The sequence below is a fragment of the Cyanistes caeruleus genome, chromosome 6 (assembly GCF_971803275.1).
Source record: "Cyanistes caeruleus chromosome 6, bCyaCae1.hap1.1, whole genome shotgun sequence".
In the NCBI taxonomy this organism is placed as follows: domain Eukaryota; kingdom Metazoa; phylum Chordata; class Aves; order Passeriformes; family Paridae; genus Cyanistes; species Cyanistes caeruleus.
Genome location: NC_141706.1, coordinates 65,796,261 through 65,822,938, shown reverse-complemented (window position 1 = coordinate 65,822,938; position 26,678 = coordinate 65,796,261). Strand labels below are relative to the sequence as shown.

General features: G+C 43.4%; 1 protein-coding gene across 2 annotated transcripts in view; it reads right to left on the bottom strand.

The window, feature by feature from the left end:
• BMP4 (bone morphogenetic protein 4) overlaps nt 1-26,678 on the bottom strand; it is a 177,484-nt gene that overhangs the window by 55,095 nt on the left and 95,711 nt on the right. The window contains exons 1-2 of one of the 2 annotated variants that reach the window (XM_086892267.1): nt 13,147-13,216; nt 11,370-11,451 (exon numbers count right to left, since the gene is read on the bottom strand). The gene's annotated coding sequence lies outside the window, so the exon portion shown is untranslated. Of the gene's footprint in view, nt 1-11,369; nt 11,452-13,146; nt 13,217-26,678 lie in introns of those variants that run through there. The other variant, XM_086892270.1, reaches the window with a different exon arrangement.

Below are 26,678 nucleotides of genomic sequence, written 5' to 3'. Positions count from 1 at the left end.
GCAGCTCAAGAAAAGCACTTTCACATCAGTCATCCTGCACGAGCAGTGATAACAACCCAGCTTTTTACCATGATAGGCACAACCCAAGCTCAGAAGCATTTCTTCCCTTTGCAGCTGGAATCTAATTGGGAACAAAGCAACCCTGAGGAGCAAGAAGAGTTTTCCTGACTCCTTAGGATGTCCCCTATGACCCTTGGGTGATCCAGCATGGAGCCCTGGAAAGGCTTCACCCAGTGTGCAGCTTTTGGGGCAGGTGGTGGTAGTGACAGACAGGAATGAAAAGGATGCAGGATGAAAGGATGCGAAGCTACAACAACCACAATGTTACACCAAATAATTTCATGCACCTGAGAGTGCTAATACACATCTGACAAGGTTAGAGGCCCACCAAAGTCTGCATATTGTCTGTGCCATGTACCCCAGCTCCATGGTTCAGGAGACAAGGAAAAGATCCAGGGTGACCATGGCCATAACAGGTGTGTAAAATCCTTCTTGCCTCATTGAAGGCACTGGGTTTATATCCTACTCCTAGGTTTCTGTCTGGAAAAGGGACTGTTGGCTCCTCTGCCATCTTTAAAAGATAAAGGAAAAGTAAAAATTGTATTTGTTATTTTAGGAGGAGTGTGGTATCAAAATGTGTCAGACAGAAGAAAGCAAGGATTACTTTAATAAATTATCACCCACAGTGCTGAACACTAGAGAAGCCACATAAAATTATCTCTAATTGAAGGGTGGACTCTCTGGTATCCACTTAGATTACAGCATGTTCTAGCCTTTTCCTGCTTTCCTGCTCTCTGCCATCTTCTAGTCTTAGTGAAAGCTGAGCTTTCCCTGGAAGGAAGAATTAGAACTCTCTGAAGCCTGGCCATCTATTTGCATAAAAATTGCCAAAACTGAATATTTTTGAGATTCTCTCAGATGTGACTGAAACTGGGCTATGGATAGAGTGTGATGGGGGGCAAAAATCAGGGACAGGGACCCACATACCCAAAGAGTCACACTGAGTATGGCTGCATTAATCTTTCTCTCCCTTTAGGAAATAAGACTAAAAACAATGACCTCACATTGTCACAGTGCAGCTTCTTGCTCATTTAACACAAGACTCTGTGACATATCAGACACGTGGTTGTGCTTAGAGAACTTGGTCATGCCAGGCTCCATTCACCTGCACCAAAAAACAGCTCTTCATGTCCACAAATAGGTTTGGAGCCTTCACAGCAAGAGCAGATTTTTTTTTTTTTTCCTGTGTGAGCCACAGCCAGCATGCCAGACCTGCAGAAATCCTGTGAACATTCCAGCACCAGCCTGGACCCCTGTGGAGCCCATCTCAGCCTTCTGACCATTTTCCCTGTTAACTTTTAGAGACCCCTGAGGAGCAGTTTGCAAGGCCCCAAAAGAGGCACGAGCTATAAAGCACTGTTCTCTGTGCTCCAGAGCCCATTTACAGCTGCCTCAGGTCTGCCCTGGCTCTGAAAGACATGGAGGCTGCTCAATGTACCCCACACTCTGCCTGAGCTTTGAGCCTTCCTCCCACAGGTGAGCACCAATCACTAAACTGAGATAAACTCCCCAGGACCAGTGATGGCTGGAACTATGGGAGGGGATGTCAGCCCATTCCTTGGAGCTCCAAAGCCAGAGTTTTGTGTGCTGCCCAGGTCCTCCCTTTTCTTGTGGAAAAACAAAGTTTATATTGTTCTGTAGCTGTTGTAAGAGTGCTTCCAGTGGGCAGTAAAATGTCATCCACCAACACCTGCATCCATAGCATGAGAAAGGTTGGGACAGCCCTCTAGTTCCACTGAGTCCAACCACTTCCCCAGCACACCCAAACCCCAGTCCCCAAGTGCCACATCCACACAGCTTTTAAATCCCTCCAGGGATGGGACTCTACCACTGCCCTGAACAGCCTGTTCCAATGTCAGATCATCCTTTTAGTGATGACATTTTTTCCTAATAATCACCTGGCTGTCAGGGAGTTGTGCAGAGCCTGAAGGTCCCCCTTTTCTCCAGGCTGAGCCTCTCCAGCTGCTCCTGGTGCTCCAGGCTCTTCCCAGCTATGTTCCCTTCTCTGGACATCCAATTTAAATCCATGCAGAACAAGGAGAGTACAAAGCTACATGCATGGCTTTAAAAAGATTAAAGTAGATAAATACAGGGGAGGAGCAATTTTATTATGAAAGGTAAAAAGGGACCTGGATTTTCATTACTGTATAGCTGGAGTTCCTCTTCTCTCTCTCCAGTGCCCATAGACCACGACTCCACTGCAATGATACTGAAAAACACAGGACTAAAACTCAGTTGTTTGCCTCAATTACTCACAGCCTAAGTAGTTTTTCTATAGCAAGGAACATTTCAGTTCATAGAAGCCTCTATTTTCCTCAGCTGCACTGAAGCAATTCTGACCCTGCCTGATTTTCCTGATCACTTTCTACATTTCCCCCATGCCCCTGAAGCACATGGAGAGTCCCTCAGCTTTTCAGACATCACCTCCAAGCACAGAAGCAAAGTAAGGAAAAATCAGCCTGCTGGTTCTGATGGCTCATGGATCAGAGCTTTGTGTCCCTGCTCTGCACCTCAGTTCCCAGGGCCAAGGAGCCATCCCAGAACTCCCAGCCCCCATTAATGCCTGCAGAACTTAAAGATTTGCAGAGTTTACTTGCAAAGCCTTTTAGAAGCAGAGATGAGTAAACAAGAGTGAAAAGTTAAACAAAGGAAATACATTTATGCTTGTACTGTTTTCAAGTTTATGCAAACAATCCATTTCTAAAGCTGTCACTGACAGTCCTGGCACGTTCTCATTCCCCAGCTCAGAGTCATGTTGGAAACTGAAATCACAAGCATTTCTGAGATGCTTTGGGCAAAATACCTCCCTCAGCTCCACCAGCTGAAAATCAGTGAAGTTGGCTGTGGCTACAGAGCCATGGCAACATCCTTGTGCCATGATTCTGGAAGAAGAGGGAGAAGAGTCTGAACTTCTCTGGCCACAGCGGCTGTGGAAGAAACTGGAATAGAGTTATCCAAATGAGTTATGAAGAGATCAACTGAAGAAATAACAGCAGGAAACCATCAAGCAGAGAAAGAATTAGAAAATACTGTTTTTTAGCTGGTCAGGCAGTAAGTGGAGCTGCCATAAATGTAACATTTTGCTCATGGCTTGACCGAGGAAAGGAGACATGGAGAGCCCGCTCTCCACCAGCACAGCTCACCACGCTCCACGCAGGAAGGGAGAACTCTCTGCAAAGGGTCAGCAAAGCCACAGCTTCCCAAACCACGTCTCAAGAAGTGGCATATAGGTTTGTTTCAAAGGGGAAAAGCGTGCACAAGCTCTGCTTCAGCTGGAAGACAGCACAGTTGCCATTCTGACGCCTCCTCACGCTCTTCCCTCCATTCAGCTGCACGGGACAGCACGTTTAACAGCTGATCCATCTGGAGCAAAGCCTACAAAGTTAATTTCTAGCTTTGAGATGGTTACTGGTAATTGTAGGTAATTTCAAATATAATTGCAATCGAGTTGAAAAAGCTCTGTTTGCAGTGTTTATGCTCATCACTCTAATTTAAGACCTAGAAAGCTGGATATGCTGCTCTTCAAATACACACCCATTTTTCATCTTCCTGATTTTACCACGAGCGATCATAAAAACAGCCCCAGCAAACCACAGTCTGCAATGCAAGGCAAATGTTTGAGAAGCTGCATATAAAGTTTCAAGCAAAGCTGCTTGAAGGTTAACGACAGAACATGTTAATGATTATCAAATAGACAAGGAAAGCCGCAGAGAGCTTCCAACACAGAAATGCAAGAGACCCTCAAAATAAATGGTGGCTAACCTTGTTTGGAATAATACTTCTCTTCAAAGCCATGGAACTGTTGCATGTCGCAAATATGTCCACATGTAGTTTTAATACAGGAATAATTACCCATGGCATGTTTGTTAGTGGAAAAAGCAAAGGTCTCCTGTTACTTACACATAATAAAACCTGCATTGTTTACCATGAATGAGTTATATGAGAGTGGTAATAAATAAGTGTTGTAACAAACTTTTGCTGCCCAGGCCTGCAAACTGTTCTTAATATCTGCAGTTTGGTAGCACCTAGAGGCCCTGCTAAAATCTGTGGTGCTGAGCCTGCTGCAGAGCAAGAAACTGTCCCTGTTCTGAAACACAGAAAATATGGTATAGGCAGAATAAAAACATTAAATCCCCTGGGCAGGGTGACTCAAAACATGCAAGTATTTGCAGAAAGCTCAGCTGGGAAGGACACACTGCAGGTGGCCCTTCTGCTCCCTCTGGGATGTGCCCCATGTGTGCAGCCATGTGAGTGGAGGGCAGGAACCAAACAAGCTTTGATCATACTTTGAGTGGGTACTACCTAAGAGCCCACACCAGGCAAAGCTACTCCTGTGTGCAACTGTTCCCAGGCTGGGGACTGAAATGTGACCATTTTAAACACTGGGATACACCCTTGAAGTTAAAATCAACAGCTGTGTGCTGGCTTATAGACACTTAAAATATCTGGGTTTTAAAAAATACATTTGGCTTTCTATAGCTGACAAAACTCCTTGGGAATTTTAAGCTCTTTGGTAAAGTCATATGGAATCACAGAATGGGTTGGGTTGGGAGGGACCTTAAAAACCACCTAGTTCCAACTCTCCTGCTGTGGGCTGGGAAGTTTTATCTGCTAAATCTATGCATGGGTTACAGAATCTCTGGTCATCTCTATCCAGTGTTAATCTCTCTCAACATGGCCCTGCTTGAAAAAAACCCAACCAAACCAAAATCCTTTCCTTGTTGTTGTCTTGCAAGACAACATTCATCATATTCATATAACAAAACACTTTTAAAGCTAGAAATACTCGGGTAATTATTTGTTTCCCACGAAAAATTCAGAGGAAAATGAAAAAAAAAAAAAATTCTTTACCTTGGCGCTTTTCTACTTTTTGTTTTAAAATTAAAAAATATCTTTCCTTCAACTGGTTTTGTTGGATTTTGGCAGCCATTGAACCATTTGAGAATAGTTTCAGGAGCAAATTATCCACCCAGCTCTTCACAGAGCACCACCTCTGTGAAGACTGGAATATTTGCTTATTTTAGTGCAACCCACCAACCTTCTCTGCAGAATTCAGTCAGAAATATTATAGTTTAAAAACTATATGTAACTTACCTGAAGAAAACTTCAAAACCTTGCTTTAGTAATGAAATGGACTTATTTTAACTTTCTCAGAAAGCTGTTTCATATAGTAAAAGAAGCAGCTGTGGGATTACTGGTAACACTGCACAGGAGCTGTAGCTCTGCACCACTTGACCTGAGCCAGACATTGCCCCCAGAAGAGTTTTCTCCTCCTTCATTCAACCCCCAAATAATGCAGGGTCAGTCTCCTATTTATTTCTGTTCCTTCACTTAGGAGAAAGGATTTTAGGACAATTTTAACACCATCACCTCAAAGTCTCAATTACTCTTTGTTGGATAAAAGGGTTTACTAAAGATGAGGAGCTTTAAGGAAAAACTAATGAACAAACTGAAAGAGAAAAATTCAAGCAAATTAACTTCATGGCAACTTTGCAAGACAGCAAGGCTCCTCCAGACTTCTGCAGAAGGAAGTCCAAATGATTGGTCCAAAATAATGTCCTGATCTCACAGGTATCAAACAAATCCAGGTGAGCTATGCCCTTCTCCAACCACTTGGTTTGATGTGTTAGACCCACAACGCTACCCAACCATCTGGTAAATGTGGAAAAAGGAAAATCTGAATGATTTACCCTCAGGAGCAATGGTGGTGGGTACCAGGACTTTACATTTATCAGCAGAACCTCAGCACTTCGTTGTCACTGAACTCCTGTTCCTGCAGGCACTGACCATGCCACAGGAACAAAACCTCCAGCTCCCAACAACTATTTCTACTCTGTTTTTTCCAGACTTCCAAAGTTTTTGCTGTGCCATCAGTGACTATAGCATCCTCTAAGGCTTTACTCAGGAGGCAAAATAATAGGGGGGCCTCAAAAACCTGGTAATCAAAGGCAGCTGCATGCAAGACGTTACACTCAAGCTCTAAGAATAACCATTAATTGCTTGTGTGGGTCAAAAAAACCCAGCTCCCATGAAAAATTAATATCTAAATGAAGACTAATGAGAGGCTGGTTAAATGTAGCAGAGAAATAACAGTAAGGGAGAAAAATTTAGGACCCTGATTCTAAGTGCCTGGAGTAACCGAAAGTGATGGTGATGCTGAGACTTGAAGTCTGATCCTTCAGACAGGGCTGGGCATATTTATTAGTTCAGTCCATGGGTCACCTTTTTGTTATTTAGGGTGCCCAGAAAAGCCTCTGTTGTTATTCAAGTTGAAAGAGCAGCAGCACCACTGAGATAAGTAAGAGTCTTTCCCTGCAAGGACTCTGGAACAAGTTAGCAAGAAAAAGTAGGGAAAAGGGATTTTTCCTGCCAGTGCTGTGCATACTGAATGCCCCAGAGATACTCCTCCAGGAACACAGAGAGCAGTGCTTTGAACAGACTGCCTGCAGCTCATCAGTCTGTTTTCCCCCTTTGTAGCACATGCTGTCTTCCCATCCAGGCTGAAGGCACTTCTGCATTACCTGTGACCCAAGGAATAACCTCAATCCATCCACAGGAGTCTGAGCAGAGCAGAGGAAAACAGCCAGAGCTCACCCAGGCCCCCAGGTTCACATCTTTGCAGACTGGCATCAGGTTTAGCTCACAGTGATAAACTTGGTTGGAAGTAGAATTCATAAATTCAGTTGTCAAGACAAATTTGAAGCTCCCAGACTGCCAAGCCCTTAGAAGAAAGGCTGAAGAGATCTGAACCTACCGTAAGGGGTATGTACAACTCTTCCCCTTCTAAGTTACAATAAAATGCAGGGCAAAAATGTTCCATCCCCAAAACTGCTGTTGCTCCTGCCAAATACCAGCAATATAAGACTGCACTTCTTGATCTCTGGGTAGCAATTAGACCTGAAAGATGGTCTCATGTTGTGCCCTTCAGCATCCCAGCATGGCTGAGGCAGCAGCAGCTCAGGAGCCTCGCTCAGCAGTGTCTTGTTTTGTGCTCTGGGGACTGACAGCACCACAACCCCACGAGATGGGAAACAGCTCCCTGTCCATGTGTGGAAGGGAGGATCTGTCAGCCAGATGCCTGGGACAGAGATGGCAGGAGATAATCTGGTACCATGAACATTTCAGGGAAGTCTTACTCTTCCACAGAGAAGAATGAAACCAGCCAGGAAATTTTTCTTCTCAGGAAACCTCGTTTCAGTCCTGCCATTTGGTCTGTGAAACAGGGAATGGGGAATGGGTGGGTAATCCCCAAGGAGCACCAGCCAAGTTCCCAGACTTATTTCTTAAATGCTTTGCATTTTAATGTGCAAGTTGGAATACCAGCAAAGACCTTTCTTGGTAGCTGTTCTTCTATTCCTGGAACTTGGCAAAGGGACGCTCAGTGATGCTGGCGATGCTCTGGTGTTCCACGGGCAATGTGGAATGCTTAGAAAAAATGCAGCAAATGCAAGGCCAAGATAAAATATTTCTGGCCATGAAGATCAATCCTAACCTTTGTAAAATGCCTGTCAACAACAGCATTGTTTATTACTACCAGCTATAGTCCTGCTGGAACTTTTGAGCTGAAAACTGATTCTGGTTCATATTTCATCTGTTCTGCATCACAAACCTCCATCCCTCTGCCTACTGCTCCAGTGAGGAAACTTTATTATTTCACATTCAACCTGTAGTATGTGGGGTTCTCTACTCATCTTGAATCAACCTTAATATCTTGCACTCAGATTTTGGTGTTTAATGACATTTCTTAGAGTATTGCATAAATACACTTGAATTATGGATTTGATTTGAGCTGATTCTTGTGCTTGTTAATCCAAATATTTGTATTTACTGTGAACTCTGAGACACCTGATGTGGTTGCTGGTTTTGATTCAGTGACTGAAGCTATATAAATGGAAGACTCCTTCCAAAATTACAATTTAATTCCTTCTCTGAAGTCACATTAGGATGTGTGTTGTTAAACAACTCATTCTTGGGCACTGTCTTCTAAAACTGATGTTAGTGGTCCCTTCCAGCTCAGGACATTCTATGACTTTGAATTCATTCACTTAAAACACTGAAAAGCAAAAAGGAATTTAATTCCTGGCTAATCAAGTTAAAAATCTTTGTTTGAACATAAGCTTTCTGTCCTGAGGAACTATATTTAAAACAAAATTTTCAAAAAATCTACATTTAAGCCTCAAAATCCAGCACTGCCAATTAAGGAAATCAGGTATCTCACTACAGCTCTCTTGTGCTTATGTTTCATGATGGGGTCTTCAATTACAGCATCATTTCAGGCCATTTTTTACATAACTTAATTCACAGAGTGAACAGTCCTGAATCAATGAGCACCCACTTAATGTTTTACTCCACCCTCATTACACACTATGTCTTTACAACTTCTTTTGCAATCCCAACCCTGATCTGAAGGCAGGATTAATAATTTTTCCATAGGTTTTCCTAAGGAGCATTTCAATGCAATATATGAGAGCTTGCCCAATAGGAATCAATTCCCATTCACCTGCAAAATGGGGAAGTCATACATTTCCCATTTTGTAGGCAAGGTGCTCAGGCACAGAAGGGAGGACAAAAGTGCTCATTAATTTCCAGAGGCCAATTTGCTATGCCTTGGACATGATTATTCATAGTACTTAGCATTAAATTCTACTTTATGCATCCAACATCCTGCTCTCGTTGAGTAACGTGGCTGCTGGTGCTCCTGTGCACTTCATACCAGATTTGTAGGATTTTATGTCAGAAGGTGATCAGTAGAAGGTGAGCAGCAAACAGTGACCCCCAGGAAATATTCAGTTAAGGGATGGATGGTCCCATCTAGGGACACACAAGCCCTATTTTCCCAGGCCAGCACGACAACACCTTGATTTTGGGACCATCCTGTTGGTTATTGATCACACAATTTCTGCACCAGCAGAGAAAGGAATCTTGCAGACAATAAGCACATTAGTAGGAAAATGAAAATTGTTCATCCAGACATTTCTGCCATTTACAAAACAGACAGTGGTTGGAGGGCAAAATAGTTTGTGGAGATACAAAGAAAGGTCCCTGTCCCAGAGGAGCTGCATCAAGGGCAGTTTTATGCTGATATTTCCTTCAGTCTGGAGAGCTGGTACAATGAAATCTTTGGGTTGGCCCTTAAGATTTGCAATAAAATGTGTTCAGTTTTACCAAGGGGATGAATTTGAGTGTGGTTTGAGACAGACACAGTCCTGAGACTGCTGAGCCACTGTGTACCTGGGCTTGTGCCAGTGCCCATTGAGGAAAAGCCATGTGTGAGATGTTCTATTTCTAGCTGAGTCTTTAAAACTTCCAGGGATAAAGATTTCCCTCCTTTCCTCCTCCACTAGCAGCTTGTTTCTGCCTTGCACTTGCCAGGAAAAAAAGGTTTCCCTGATGTCCAGCATGAAGCTCCCACACTGCCTTTGTGGCCTTTGCCCCCCTACAGTGTCACCTGCCACTATCAGGAAGAGTTCGATCCCATCATCTTTGCAGCTGAACTTCAAACAGTTGTATTAAATTTCCTCTTTACTTGGCCTCAGTCCTGAAAGAAGCCAGGATTTCTGTCCTTTCTCTGGGGCCCAGATACACTCTAGGCCCAGAACAGGGGGCCCTGTTTCTTTCAGGGTTAAAGCCAAGCACCTGTACAACCACCCCAGGGCTCCATCTGAGCCACAGGCTGAAGTCTCCCTTCCATGTAGACAGCTGGGCAGGGTTATTGACCTCTTTGATATGGACTGGGGACACAGCCAGAGTCGGCATGAACAGAGGAAAATTCACATCAGAGGTTTTTTAGAAAGCAGAACAGGCAAAAATAGTCTGTGATGTGTAACTTCAGGCCTCTAGCACACAGGGAGAGCTATAGGGGCAGTTTTGGGGTTCCCAAAACCATGGGCAGGCAGAGCCACCATCCTCACCACACTGTTTAACCACTGAGAAAGTAAAAATAATCAAAAAATTATCTTTCCCCAGTTGCCATTACATTCTGGGAAACCTAACCAGAGGCACACAGGCAGGGAGGGAGTTTAGACCAAGTCTAAGAAGAGAAAAGGCCAAGCTGGCTGGGGCAGTTAACCTCTGACAGACAGTCTGTAATATACCTGACACAGAAAACAAACCAGGTGGTGCCACTGCTCGGAAAATACAGACACAGCGGGGGCCTGGGCATGGAGGAGGGGGAGAGAGGGAAAACATGAGCAGGGGAAAACCAAGAGGGCAGGAGTTGTTAACCCCTGGTAGTGAGTATAAAGTATTTTACTCCCCATCCCATTCATTAGACCGCGTCAGCTCCAGGAGGACCATGTCCATTCCCGCACATAAATCCAGCAAGTTTCTCTTTTAAAAAGGCCAGACACTGTCTCTGCCACGGCAATCCTGCTGTCTGGCCTGCAAGAGCTCAGCTTTGGCAGGTGAGGGCAGCCCTTTCCCTGGGGCTCCTGCACCCTCTGCTATTTTCCCTCTGCCTCCCTGCAGCCCAGGGAAGTGGGATGTCCCCAGGGACCACCGTGTCCTGTCCCTGTCAATGCCAGCCCATGGGCAGGAGCAGCTCAGCCCACCCAGCAGAGATCTCAGGGAGGCAGAGCTGTTCAGCTCTGTAGCAAAAGCTGATATGGAACAGGAAGTGGTAGAGTCACAATCCCTGGAAATGTCCAATAGAGGAGTGGATGTGGCACTTGGGAACATGGGTTAATGGTGGGCTTGGCAGAGCTGGGGTAGCAATTGGACTCAATGATTTTAGAGGGCTTTTCCAACCTTAGTGATTCTATGGTTCTATAAATTTTTGGATGACTGATTTCATCCATGGTCCAGCATAGTTCCCTCAGGCATCTGATCACAGGAGCTGTGCTACAGGAAAAAAATGGGACTCTCACCCTCTCTGCAGAGCCACCTCCTTCACAACCCTAAGGAACAAATCTTTTATAACCCATGCTTAAATAAGAGTACAGTGTTGAAAGAAAGGAATTACACAGAAGAACTTGCATCTGGTGCTGGTTTGGAGCTTATCTTTGCACTTCCAGCTTAAGGGGACACAATGTACCCCCATCCTGCCCCATTTTTATAAGTTGCTCAAACCAGTAACTACCCCAGTGAAGCTCTGGGAAATGCAGGAAGTACTTCTGCCCTTGAAATCTGACCTGAAATTTTACTAAAAAGCTAGCAATTCCAATTAAAGAACGGGGACAAAAAAAATCAAACTATTTTTAACACATCTGTCTACAGTTAAACAACATTGTTTTTCTTTGTGAGAACTTAGTAACATCAGAAAAGTTGGAGAGCCTTCCTGAGGCTGAGGTATTACAGGGCATCTTGTATACCTTGGCATTGTGTGGCTTTCCAGGACATCATTTTAACACTTCACAAATCAGGCTTTATGGACATTCTTCTCTCATAAATCCACTGCAAAGCAAACACAGAAATTACATGTTACACATAGCCAGGTAAACTGCACGGAAGATCACCAGCAAGCAGAGCGTTTTTAAAATGTATAAAAACCATAAAGCATTTTTGGTGTTTTATGATGGCAACATTTCTTTTAGGGCCTGATCCAGCCTCCTTTGAAGTCAAATTGAGTCTTTCCATTGACATCAGAGGGTGTGGGATTTGTCTCACAGCAACTTATACCAATGAGAACAATATTTTGCTCTGAAGTCATTACTTTCTGCTGTGGATGTTTGGAAAACAGCTCGTCACCTGACAATACACCCTGAAGGTACTGACAGTCCATGTGTTTTCATTATTTAAAAATGAGACTTGGTAACAGGCTCAGCTGTTTAGGGAAGGTAATATTTTTCTTAAGTACGCCTACCATAAAGTAAATTAGCAAAATCTTCTTCGAGCTGTAACTAAAACATAAGGGCACAGCTGCCCTGGAGGAGTAAAAGGACTCTCAATGTAAACTCCACTGATATCATCACCATCAGAAGGTCATAAAATTGATTGATTATAAATACAGTCCTCATTTGTTTACAGCTTGCATTTTTGGGTCCTGGGTAATTAGCACATTAACCATCCCTCAAAGTGAGCGCTTACAGGTGCCGCTCCCACATAGCCAAAGTGGAAAACTGCACAAGAGCAGCCTAATTTTCCTTCCACAATTCCAGGATGGATGCATTAGGACAGAGGGGAGAAATGTAAGTTATGTGTTTAGCTACTTGATCACACCTACCCAGGAGCCAAGGGCGTAAGGGGGCATTAAAATGACCTCTTAATTTCCTTCAGTGCTAAGGTAGCACCCAAAAAATGAGAGACATGTCAGCAATGTGAGGGAGATCTCCTCTTTGGGAAGCCTGCGGCTGCCAGAAGTCTTTTAAGATTCTTTTTCCCTCGGCACAAGCCAACAAAGGAAGATAAAGATCACCCTATTTGTGGTAACTGGTACTTAGTTCCTTTTAGTTACACTTAAAATAAACTCTCTTTGAGTTCTCCAAAGGTTTCAGCCTTCAGACACACCACTACCGAGCTGTAAGCCAGCCACCTTCCTCTCAGCCCCTCTTGGCTCCAAGTTCATGACTACTCTGTGCTCAGGACATTAAACTTTAAAGTCACGTTTTATTTGTACAGCTGGATGCATCAGGTTTATGCTTATTGTCTAATTAGCCAACTAGACCACTTCTGAAAGGGTTTTAATGCTTTACCCCCAGTGAGATCTCTGTAGTGAGTGTGTGTTGAAATGCTAATGGAGACAAGGAATTCCTTTTTGTAGGAATTTGCAGTATTTTGGACACATCTCGTGGGCCAAATCTTCAACTGCTGTGGCTTGGTTGGAGTGAGGCAGGTTATTCCCAATTACAGACGTTGAAGGACTCCTGAAATTTAACAGGATGCCAGAGAAGCTATTCACTAATATTCTGGATTTCAGATGGCTTCAAACTCTATTACCAGCTTCCAGGTTTTTCCTGTTTTCCACAGAAGTTTATTAGTCATGCCTCCTGCATGTGGGACAAGATAACAGCGACAGGATTCACCAAGGCACTAACGATTAAAGCAGGCATTATCTGCCCTGGCATTTACGTGATTTTACAGATTAATTCTTTCAAAACATCTCCACTGCCGTCACTTGCTGCACAAATAATTTTAAAATCTCATACTTACATTTTTTTCATTCATGAAATGAGAGTAGCAAGTGAGCAAAAGGTGAAGTCGCTGGCATAGCTGATATCACCTGTGCATTAAAAAAGGAGATCTTGCTTTACTTTTGGGGGTATTTCTGTTAATGCTAACAGTTCCTAAATGGAAATATTTTGGAGAACTGCCTCTTCTGATGTATTTGTACAAGCTAGAGCAAAAAGCAGCCTGAAAAGAGCCCCTAAACACACCGGCAGTAAATAATGCTAATAACCCTTAATTATGGGCCTTATTTAATTCCTGTGCCATGAATGTAGCTAAATGAATGTGTTAAATGATAGCAAATTAGCTTTAAAAATGTTAATGGAAAGTTGCTTAGTGCTGAAGGCTGTTTTTTGCCCTTCTGGCAGGAGGGGAACTCCTCCATTGAGATTCCTCTCCAGCCACAGGAGATCTGAATCCACAGATCTCCCATTCAGTTTTTAAACCCTCACACCTCTACAAACCGAGACCCATTTTCACTTTAAATCCAGAACATTTTAGTGGTGTTACTCCTAAGATTGTTTCATTTATGGTTGGACTCGATGGTCTTAAAGGTCTTTTCCAACCTAAATGATTCTGTGATTCTGGTTTAGATGACTGAATCCTCCTTGTACAGTTGTTTGATTTTTGCACTAACTCAACACACATCGGTACCCGCAGCAGCAAACCCAGCTTGGCTCATTTCAGATCTGGTTTGAGTTCAAGGTGGCAAAAATTCCCCATAAAGTTTATCCATTACAGGTGCAGAATACTACACAGTGCTCCCTTGGTCTGATAAAATTCAGCTTTTCAGTCTTCCTGCATCCTGGGCATGACGCCTCCTTGTAAAACTGTCTCATGACCAAACCACAGAAGAGAAGATCAAGCAAATGATTCAATTTCTAACATTTGAAATCTCTGGGGTTTTTATACTTGAGCCAGTTGCCCAGCTGAGCCCATAAACACAACTGCAGTGGAAAATATGATGTGCTTGGTCAGACGGTATTCCTGTAACAGTGATGACCCAGCAACATGAGCACAGCAATTTTTCTAGCTGTAAGTGCTAATCTTTATTGAACCAATTAGTACAAAGAAGAGCAAAATTAATCACAGAAAATCCTGAGCTGGAAGGGACACACGAGGATCATCCAGCCCAACATCCTGGCCCTGCACAGGACCATCCCAAAGAATCCCACTGTGTGTGTGAGGCAAGGTCCAAATGCTCCTTGAGCTCCAGCAGGTTTGGTTCTGTGACCATTCCCTGGGGAGCCTGTTCAGAGCCCCATCACCCTCTGGGAGAGGAACCTCGTCACAAGGAGGAGGTTCTGTTCCTAAAGTTGCCCATCCCCCTGACCTGCATCACTTGTGCTAATATTATTCCTCCTTAAAATTTGGCTTCAGATTTGATCTTTGCAGGCACTGAGTGAAACAGGTGGTAAGAGACAACAGCACCCTACACACACCACCTCCCCACCCCTCCCCAAACCTTATCTTTGCAAAAAAATCCCAGACCAAACTTGCAATTTATCCCAGAAATGTCTCTGGCTATTCTGAAATGTTTTGCTGCCTTCCCCATCATTTGTTTTTTTCACACTGCTGTCCCACTGCACTTTAAGGCTGGATGATAACTTAATCTAAATTGTCACCGGCATCCAAGTCATTGACTTGAGCTGGTTTATAGCAGTTAAGGATCTAGTTCCTGACAGCTCAGCTTTGGAAAAGAAAGGGCTGAATTGTGTTTTGCAAACAAGCAATACAGTGAACTTCATTCTGTTTCTCTGTTCATGAACCAACATTGGTTTGGTAAGAGATATTTGTTATTCAAGTACTTGTTGGACAGCTTGGATCAACAATGGCTCATTCCAGAAACAGTTCATTTCAATTTCTTGCTGCTCATGGGGTGAGAACTGTCACCTAAATCAGATGGTACTGATGCTAATCTTTGAGGAGATGAGTAAGCCTTTTAAAAATAGGAGAACAAAGGCCAATGAAGAACAAATATACTTGTTCACATGTAAATGCAAGTACAGATACAAAGAACAACCAATTCTCAAACTAGCATGCAAATAAAAATCTATCCAGGCATAAACAGGGAGTTGTCAAGGGCACTGACAGCCTCAGTCTGGCAAGCCCAGGTGGAGTAAAAATTATCAGAGTGGAAGGGATGGTTATTGCCACACTAATTACACTTTCATCCCAATGGCAACAGGATTTCAACCTCTAATTCCTGCACTGACCCTGCTTAACTGGGGCTGAATTACAGCATACTCCTGCACAGCTATTCAGGCTTTCAGTGATGAAGCATTAAAGACATCCCTTAATAAAATGCAGCAATACTTAATTACTCTGGGTTGCAATTTGCTTACATTTTCCTGTTCAGAAACGATCCTAGTCATGTTCCCACCTATCAGTTCATGTTATTTTTTCACTGCTAGATTACAAATCATCACTGGTACCTTTTTGTGATGCACACTTTGCAGTCAAGTACACTCTTCACCTCCTCTTTCAACACTCACAGTGACTGTCTCACAGTACTCAACCAGCACCTTTCTCTAAACATTGGAGAGTTGAGGTGAACTTCAGGAAAAATATTAAATAAAGGTTGAATTTCCTATGAATTTCTATTAGGCATCAGGATGAAGACATCAGAATGTCCCTGCAGTCTATAATGGTATGTGCAGGGCTGTCTCACACCTTTTTCATGTAGGCACAGGCAGAAAAACAAGGGATTTTTCAAAGTTCTGTCACTTTAATTGCCTTATTAAAATGTCTCTGAAGATCCTGCAACTTCACTTACTACTCTGCATTGCTTCTCTGCTGACACCATGCTCAGGACAGTCTCCTTGGCCTGAGTATCTGCAGGGCCAGCCAAGCCAAACTGACTTCAGAACATTTTATGAAAATGTTAATATTGCTTTGTTACCTTAGCAGGCAGATGTGAAGCCATTCCCAGTTGGATTTCGACATCCCAGTGCTGGTGGGTCGGTGCCTATGGCTGCACAGAGCCTCATTACAGCACTGTTAGAGTGATGTTATTGCAAAGAGGAGTTTCTACATGCCATCGCTGCAGCTCTCACCTCATCACCAGCCAAATGAAGGATCGAGGAAAAATACAAAAAGAAGGAACTAAAAGTGAGCTGGAATTAATTTCACTGAAATAAATATTTTTGTAAAATCGGCTGTACAAGCTAAGCTGTTACTGCATCACCCAGGAATGAAGGTTCATTTCTCCAAGATGCAGATCTTTTCTGTGGGTTGTTCTGAACCCATCATGATCCCTCATCCTCACTGTACTTTCTCTTTGGAAGTAGCATAAGAACTTATTCTACAGCTTGGGTCATATATAAAAGTTCCTGAGCACTAAGCTCAAAAGTGGAAATCAAAGTTTCATAAACAGCTTATCAGATACAGAGATTAATTTTATCTCCAGATAACCACGGGATGCTCACAGTCCTCTTTAAATTCCATGGCAGATACCTCACTTAAACTACTAGAATTACCAGAAATTACTAAACTATAGAATCACCACAGAATGGTTTGGGTTGGAAGGAACATTAAAGATCATCTGGTTCCAAACCCCTGCCATGGGCAGGGATGCCACTCATTAGATCAGGTTACTCAAGATCACATCCAAATCACCTTTTCATTAACATTTGAAACCAGGGCCTATTTCTAAAGAGAAGCTTTCAGCTGGCATAAATCAGATTATCTGTACAGATACCAAGGAGCCACAGAAATTTGTGGCACTGGAGAATCTGTCCTGCCCAGGTTCAGGGAGCTCCTGCAGAGCTCTCATGCTGACCAGCAGTGGTGTATAATATCCAGATTTCAGGAAACCATCTGGGAATTCCCTACTGTGCCCCTCAGCCACAAAGGTTACCCTGCCTTCCTTTGTTTTAGCTACTTGTGGTCGAAGGGAGAGCACATCCTTCTAAAGACATTAGTGACTCACAGCTGGAACCAACCATTGTTGAGAGAATTTGTTTGTCAGGGGAAGCTGAAAAAAAGTTTTGCCAAGTACTTCCTTTGGTAACATCTTACATATTTTAATGTTACAGCTGCTGCCAAGGCAAGGGAGGTAATATATCTTTAATGAGCTACAGATAAATAAGTGCATCCAAATCACAGGAGTGCCCTTGAACTGTCCCGAGGAGTTGCTGCTTCATTGTCCCTCCCTCAGGCATCCCAGTCCTCTGCAGTGTCCCCACAACTGATCCATATGAATCCAGTGTTTGATAAACACATTCTAGCAAGTGGCAGGACCAGGCTCTTCTCAGAGAAAAGAAAAAAACAGAGCGGCTCTGGCAGTAGTATTTCTCAGGAATGTGCTTCCTACACTTCTGGTTTTTAATTACAACTGAAACAATTAATGGCTTCAAGACAAAAAGGAAAGAAATTAGATTTTCTTGGACATACAGTGCCACAGCCTTGTGGGATAATTAAATGAACGAAAAGTGCTGTAGAAGGGAGAGCACTCAGTCCTGCTTGTGGGAGAGGAAAAAGTCACCAAGCTCTGCTCCCTTAGCACTGCTGGTTTGCACTTCAGTATCTGAACCATCTCCAAGTGAGTCACCTGTGTAAGATCCACAACATCACTTTGTTTCCCAAATTGCTCCCTAGATCTGCATCAGCATCGTGACTGTGTCAGGGCCTGAGGGCACTCCTGGCCCTCACTAGGTTTCCTTCCACACCCTGCCCAGGAGCTCAGCCTAAAGCCATCAGTCCCAGCCTGAGCTAAGCCTGCAGGTTCATCCTAACCAGAAAACAGCCTGGCTTGTTGTTTGTGCCTGAGCATCACCAGTGTGACCCCTGGAGCAGGCAGCTGCAGCAAGGTGATGAGAAGATGGTGCTCAGGTGGCAATCCAGCTCACCCCCCTCCATGGAGCACCAAACCTCAGGGAGGAGAAAATCCCACATGGAGCTTTTAGACTGTGGTGCTTTCCACACAGGTAGAAAAACAGATCTAGAAAGCTTATTCTAGGTTAAAACACCTAACTAAAAACACAGATTAAATTTGGGGGATATAACTCTCAGGAATTAATTCTATCACTACTTCAGCTTTTCACAATAAACTTCATAGAAAACAATCCATGAGAAACAGCTTCTTGCACCAATCTCACTTCACAAAAGCAATAATAATTATAGAAAAACCAGCACAGACAGCATTTCCCAGACTTGCAGATGCACATTCACAATTTGCTTTGACATCAGGCTTGAGTTTCCCTGAAGTAATCATCAATGTTTCAGGTTTCAATTTTTCATTGCCCACTTTGGGGCCTGACTTTCAAAGAACAAAGAACTTCCTGAAAATCAGTTCCTGACATTATGGGCCAGTTGTTAATTAGAGATGCAGGTGCCTACATGAGGCATTTCATTTGAACATTTTTGCTTGCACACTCGGAGCCATTGATTTCCTCCTCACCCATCAGCTGCACAACACACAAAACTGATTTGTGCATCACCCAGGAGCTGAAAGGAGCTTCCAAAATTCAAATATAACTTTGGAAATTATTTTCTGGCAAGTGAATTGAAGGCCTGCCTGCTACTGATGTGAACAAGATTTGTTTTACTTTTCTGGTGGGCAAGATAAGTTTTGAAAGAGAAAGTCTGATGAAAATTGCCCTGGCATTTAAGTGACATTTTGGCAAAACACCATGGAAACATTTGGTCACATCCTCTCAACGCTTAATTTCTTCCTTAAATGTGCTTTTTAATATGTCACAGTTGTTAAATTCGTAGCAAAAATTCCCTTGAGACTAAACAACAGTGCTTGGTATGTGAAAAATGAACAATACATTACATCAGTAAACTGAGAGGAAATCTTAAATAAATGTATCATTGAGTATCAATAGATGTTTTCTTTATGAAATTTGGCCATTTTGTGGACTGATTTTAGCAGCAGGATATCCTAAATAAATTCAACTATATACATATATTCTCATATTCATTCAGTTATGACATAACTACCAGATTTGCTTCCTCTGATGGGTTTATTGCTGTCAGTCAAACATCACTGTCTGAAAAGGCAACTAAGCACTTAAATTAATTTGTAAACTTTCATTATTTTTAAATGACCAGCACAATCATAGAATCAGATCATGAAATGTATGGGCACTTCCAGCTGTTTTTGATGGGAGGGAAGAGGAGTTGAGATTTCTATGCAAAAAGACTCAGATAAATTCCTACTAAAGCTGATGTGAAATTTGACTGCTGGTGTATTCCGTGGTGTTACTGCCTTCATGGGCTTTGCAATAAAAGCTTCTGCCTGGTCTAGTGGAAGGTGTCCCTGCCCATGGAAAGAGATGTGCTTTAAGGTCCCTTCTAACCCAAACCACCCTGTGATTCCATGGTTCTGTTCTTGCTGCCCTAACCCTCCCTGTGCAGGACTAGCATTTCATCATATAAATCCTCAGAACAAATAATTAACAACTTCATTTATTTGTCATGCAAATTGTTGAGGATGTTTCTGGGTGCTGTGGGTGCTGAGACCTGTGTTTTTCCCAGCCAACATAAACAGATTTCAGTGCTGTAGTCACATTTTAGTAGGATTTCTCTTCTCACACAGCACTCACTATGTGCTGGTGTGGCAGCAGGACCATTCAGAACTGGAACTGACCCATTTACTTTTTCCTTTAAAAAGTAAAATCAGCCCATTTTGGATTCTGGTTTCTAGGGCAGAAATCCCATAGTGCTTTTAGCCTTGAGCATTTACTCAGACATCCTTTTGGCTTCAGTAAGAACACAAACAGCAGCACAATTTAACAGACACACCAGTGCACTGGGATTCAGAAGTTCAGGAATCAGCTCTGCTACTGTGGCCACCTGCTTTACCTCTCAGTGCCCCTGCTCCTCTCCCACTCTGTCTGCCTCCTCTATTTGAACTGTAGGCTCCTTAATGCAAATACCATCTTCCTCTAACAGTGCTGAGTGCCCAGCCCTGGAGCACTGACCTCTTTTGGGATTATCAAACATCTGTACTATAGAAAATAAGAGCTCAGAGACAGTTTTTGCCTCTTGGCTTTACTAATAGAGGTGGGTATTTGAGCCATGGCCTATCAGCTCTGTGTTTTCCAGCTTTGTTATCTCTAATTATTTGTCTGCTAAAGTTGTTTCCTTCTGCAAAGCATAACCTTTCCCCATCTCCTTAACCCAGTGCTCTGTGTTATTCCCTGGGCCTGCATTCAGAGGATGTTAGTCCAGTTGTAAATTCAATCATTCCACACCATCAGAAAATGCACAGGTCAAACTGCCCCTGCCTAGAGCCCCCAGAGCACAGGCCATGATGAACACACCTTCCTTCTATGCTCAGTCCATATTTTTTCTCCACTGGCGTTAGGCATGCTCTTTATGGATAGCAGAGATGGAGAGGAACTCGGATATGGGGGATGCTGTGCCCCTGACTCCAGGTCTCATCCCAGCCTGAGGACAAATGGACATGAATCTGCCCAAAGTCGGAGTGCATTCAATCTTGTTTGAGAACCACTTGTAGCTTTCATGCCAGTGCTGGTCCCTCTCAGAGTCAACTCACTCCAGTTCCCATTTTCACACCCACACTTCTCTTTATAACATTCTGTCTCCTTTTGCCTGGCCAGCAAATACCCACTCCTTGTCCTAAAAATGTCCCTCTCCACACAGAGTGTTTCACTGTCCCTGCTTCCTCCTTCTCTACCACCACACATGATTGTTTCTGTCCCATGCGTTCCTGATTTTATTAAGCCCACCCAATTTTCTGTCTTAAGCTCTGCCTGTCCTTTCCCAGACAACTGGCTCTATGCCATTTCTTGTACCCACTCTGATTCCCTTGACTCATTATTCTCAATCCCTCTGTAAGTCCTGTGCAGTTTGCTCATGCTGTTTCTTCAGGCATAACCTTGGAAAACTCCTTGCTCCCACCTTCCCTTTCCCCAGTCTTTGTGCTAGTCCTGGTCTCCTCTGAATTTAGTTCATAGATTCCTCCTCTCTATTTTCTGGCATTTGATGACCCAGGAAAGAAGAGCAAAGTAACAAAGTTCTAAAGCCAACCTACATCTGAGGGGAGACCTGAGGGGAGGCCTCATGGTGTGTGCAGCTTCCTCACAAGGGACAGGGGAGGGGGAGCTCTCTGTGACAGTGTCAGGACATGAGGGAACAGCTGGAGCTGTGTCAGGGGAGGTTTAGGTTGGATTTCAGGAAAGATTCTTCCCCCAGAGGGTGCTGGCACTGCCCAGGCTCCCCAGGGGATGGGGACAGCCCTGAGGCTGCCAGAGCTCATGAAGAGTTTGGACCCCACTCCCAGGGATGCCCAGGGTGGGATTGTTGGGGTGTCTGTGCAGGGCCTGGAGTTGGACTGGATGAACCCTGTGGGTCCCTTCCAGCTCAGATATTCCATGATTCTGTGCATCTCCCTCCCAGCACTCAGGACTGCAGTTATGTTTGGGGCAGGCAAACCCTGTGTGGATTTCAGCTGAATCCCCACTGAGCACACACAGACTGAGATCTTCCAGTCTCGTGTTTTGCCAAGGTGAAGCAGATTTGTATTGGTGTAGCAAAAATACAACATCCCTGGAAACAGCAGCACAAATACACTGTGAAGACATGATGTAAGAAAAGATTTTTGCTATTCTTCTGAATGGAATTCCTGTCCTCAATCACCAAAAGAGTACCTGCTGCTTCTGGGCACATATTTTAAGGCACTTGATTCATTAATTGCACTTCACCTGATAAGTTTCTGGGCCAGTACCAAAAATAACTGTATTCTCTGCTCAGACATATTTTGAATGGTGGCATGTGATGATGGGGGGAAGGGAGAACATGCAATCCTGTAACCTTCAAAGCTCACAGTTCTCATTAACTAGCACTGAATGTCAGAGCCTTTCTAGCTGAACCTGACAAAATTATCAAGAGAGTTTCAAACTGGGACTCCTACAGGAACAAATCCACTTCATATTTGCCCACATCACCATACCACGTAGCTGGCCACGGGTATCATGAACATGGCTTTGATCTATTTCTGTGAACATGATAAAAGGCAACACATCCCCAGCCAAAGCAACACCTTTCTCCACTGGATGGGCTTCCAGTATTCCAGAAACTACTACAGAAACTATTTACAAGAACATGGAGTGACATGACAAGGGGAAATGGCTTCAAACAGTCAAAGAGTAGGATTAGATTAGATGTTAGGAAGAAAATCTTCCCTGTGAGGGTGGGGAGGGCTTGGCACACGGTGCCCAGAGCAGCTGTGGCTGCCCCATCCCTGGAAGTGTCCAAGACCAGGCTGGGCAGGGCTTGAAGTAACCTGGGATAGTGGAAGGTGTCCCTGTCCATGGCAGGGGGTGGATCTGGATGCTCTTTAAGGTCTTTCCATCCCAAACCAGTCTGGGATTCTATATTTCTGTGAAACATATGGCACCCAGTGGCCTAATCATGCTGCACTGATCTTCCCAGGACAGAGAGACACCAGCACCTTCTTTCTCTACCTGTTCTCAAGACACTGGATCACATCTCTAGAAAACAAAAATCAGAAGAAACCCAGCTGCAACAGCCCAGCCCAGCCACTGTGCAGGTGGCAAATTCCCCCAGGAGTCAGTCAGACAATGCTACTGCTCATTAGGGGTGGGTGGGACAGGAGAAATGGGAATAGACATTTCCCCTCATTCATCAAACTGGAACAAGACTGAGAGTTCTGAAAAAATAACAAGCACTTGGCAGAGTCAATGACTGGGGACAAATCAGGAGAGACTTTGATCATTAAAAGTGCAAAGAATGAAGGTTAAAAAGCAGTTGTTACATAAAGGGGATTCTTTAGTTACAGGAATGTTTGATCCGATTCACAGCTAAGGATGTGTACCCATTTTAAACGTAAAATCCTTTAGCTTTGGTATGAATTTATCTATCCTGCCAGACAAATTGCTCATATCAAACTGTCATTTGGATGTTCAGCCATTGAAAACACAGTTAAAGCATGTCCCTTAATTAGAAATCCCGTGGAAATGAAAACAATCCTCTCTGGCATCTACTAACCCTGGATGGTAAATTGGACTTATCATCTGGCACGGCCTCCTTCCTGTTTGCGTGGGTGGATCGAGGCAGACAAGGAATCCTGCTCCCCTTCCAACAGCCCTCGGAGACAGGCAACCTCCCATGCCAAGGTTTCATCTCCCACAAGTGTCTCGCTGCAAATAGGTCTGGGAGACACAATGAGCTTCTCAGATTAGAGGTGGATGGGACAGGCGTCTTCTGCTCAGTAGGGACCAAGGGAAGCTTAGCTCTATGCTTTAATGGATAAATCTATTTTAAATCTGTTTCATTTCACTAGATAGGAGTCTCTTTGATGGGGCTGAATTTATTTTCCAGAAAAATATCTTCAGTCATTTGCTAGTAAAAACAATATAACTCACTTATTACCTTCTGCTACTGGAAAGATGAGGTAACCCGGCTGTATCCGTCCTTCCAACCATTTACTGCTGGGTTTTTTTTCATTAAATATGTTGTTCAAAGTCCCATGTCCAAACAACTTGTTATTATATAAAAATTTCAAGGTCATTAAAAAATTAAAAGATGTCTCTAATCCTTTCAGCTGTGAAGAAAATCTTAAAAGATGAATCCCAAAGTTTAAAAAGCAAAAGGTAGATTTTACCTTTCAGTACCTGCCTACAGTCAATCAATGCACCAATTAACTTTGGGATATACTGAGATCTTTCTAATTTTAAGTTTTAAAATTTTTAATTTAAAATGGAATAATATCTTGAATGAATTGGTCCTCTTGTAGGCAGTAGGTGGTCTGGTACACAGGCTTTTGAGCTCGACTTGGGAATCACACAGTGAAATTCTCGTATTTCTCAGATCACAATTGAGAACCACTCCCAGGGACCTCAGACTATTCACTGATGGGAAAAGAACCCAAAAAGCTCTGGTTTTGTGCTTGTGACAAATTCACAAGCTTTCAATGTTGTGCACTGGCAATGTTGATGCACTGCATCCAATTTCTTTGAAAACTTGCTTTGTTTATGGCGCTTTTTTACAGGACATTTCTCACTCTATAGGAAACAGATCCTGAGCTCTCAGCCAGCATGGTCAGCCCACTTGAGATGAACTACATCAGGATTTTACCTAAAGTAGATGTAACAATTTCTCCTCTCCTTCAGGAAGAGCTCCTGAAGAGCTTACCAGATCAAAGGGCACCTGCTCATCACTCAGATTTCACAGGTTTTACAAAAGTTACAGAACAGCATCACAAAGCCTTGGTAGGAATTTCCTCTTATCCCACAAAAGGACCTGAGGAGACCGAAGAAGTAACATAATCTTGTTCTACAAGGACTCCACATAAGCAGGTTCAGAGGTGCAAAGAAAAATCATACAGAAGGGAACCTGCCTGTGCCAATCTTTCTCTGGGAAAGCTACTTCTGCTGTGGGACTAGTTCAACGAGTCTGGAGTGGTTCTGCTCCTTTTCCATCACTTTCCCCACCAAGAAGTTCCCCATTTCTTGGCTAAGCTATGCAGGACAGAGGCCGAGGAGAGGAGATTGACTGCTTGAAGCAATAAAAATAAGAGCAGGGTATTAAATAAGGCATTGCTGTAGAGTAATAGGGAGGGTGGAAAGGAATGGGCTCATGCATATTACAGTCCTATAAAAGAAAGAATTCTTAAATGAGTATTAAAGAGGGCTGAGTTACAGCATGAGAAAACTAGTTTAATCACCTATTGTGCAGCTGTAGTTAATTTTGTACAGATTTTACAGACATCCCAGCTATCATGCAATGCTCCATGCAATCACTGTGGGTGACACTCCACTTTTATCACAAGTCCTGTTAATGATGTCATTACTTGGGCAAGTCTTCCATCAGCCTCGGTTAGATGTTTCCTTAAGTAGGACCCGAGGTCAGATAACACCTGATGAATATACATGGCAAGAGGACAAATCTGCTTCCTGACTGCACAGAAGAGAAACACATGCTATGTGGGGATACAGAAATACACACACATGCTTTCCACCCTCAACCTCAGCAGGATTAGCTCCAACCATCTTGGTAACAAACCTTTAAAGCCCCTCTGGTGAGGGGTGTCTCCATGGGAAAGTCATGTAATAGTCTAAAATTCACTGGAATTCTAGTCCTTGCTTGGGAATGTAAAGGACTTTCTACAGACTGGGTTTGAAAATTCATTAACAAATGATTGACCTCACTACATCTAAGTCATGACTGAATGATCAGAAAACTGTTTCTGATGGCCACCTGAAAATCTAACAAACAGGGAGCTTGATGGCTAAACAAGCAATTAGCAGTGCCAACCTAGATGATTAGTTATCAATCAGCTCAGCTGGTGATGTTCATCAGACACTTTAAAGAGTAGCAGCAAGCTAACTGGAAAATTATCCTTAATCACTTATCAGTTTGCTAAATCATGGAGAGCCAAATGACCTCAACAAGTTGTTCATTAAATCCTAAGCAAGCCCAATCTCTCTTCACAGTGCTTTTAAATCTCCAGGCATCATATGAAGTGTGTCTTATCCTGACAGGGATATCCCCCACACTTGCAGGAAAGAAAAAGATAAGGGTCATATTTAGTGTAACTCAGTGAAAAGACAATTTTTCACTTGCCAGACAGCTTGTGCCCTTAGAAATAAAACTACAGACAGACCACCTGTAGCAGGTTCACCAGCATAGGGAATTACACAGAGCTTCCAGCATGGCAAACACACACAGATATTGGAACAACACAGATCCTTTCTCAAGGGATAGAAGGAAGAGGATTAGACCTCCTGGGGCTGCAGAGTCCAAAGTCTGGGAAAGGGTTAATCTCCCAGTCCCAGAACCTGAAAAGAAACAAGGAGCAGTAAGGAACAGGAGATGAGATAATTTGCACCCAACCAGGGAATCCACACATCTTCCCTTTGCAACCACAGGAATGACTTGCAGGCTGCACACTTAAAAATACCTCAGTTCCTGCTTAGTTTGGGGTTGAACATCAAGCTTCCTTCCATTACAATGGCGATTGCAACAGAGTCACTGCTTTCTGTCATTGCTGGACTACAACATTGTCACTTCATGAAATTAAGCTTCATGAAATAAAGGGTGAGCAGACCCTGGAACAGGCTGTGCATTGAGGAAACTCCTGTACATTCCCTGGTTTTAAAGCCTGGTGAAAGCACTTGCACTTGGTGTGTTACTGCACCTGCTGTCCCCAGATTTCAGCACACACTGACAAAGGAAGGCCAGCCCTGTCCCCAGGGTACTGATGGGAAATTGCAAAAGGAATCACTGATGTCACCATTTCTGATGTGGGAATCTATCGTAAACACACTCCCTCACAAAATGAAAACTTCTCCAGAAGAAGAAAGGAAATTCTGCTCCTTGGAAAAAAAAAAAGTCAGATGACTTGGGTTACAATGGTTAACTTTCCTCATGGCCACAGGAAAAACAATTCCTGGCCTGACTGGAATTGTCCATATGTGCTGATACATGTTAATGTTAAGTCACTGCTTGGTTGAGCCTCTCCTGGTGACCTGGAGTAACAGTGGAAGCCATTTCATTTCTTCCTTTGATTTTCATTGCTGTAC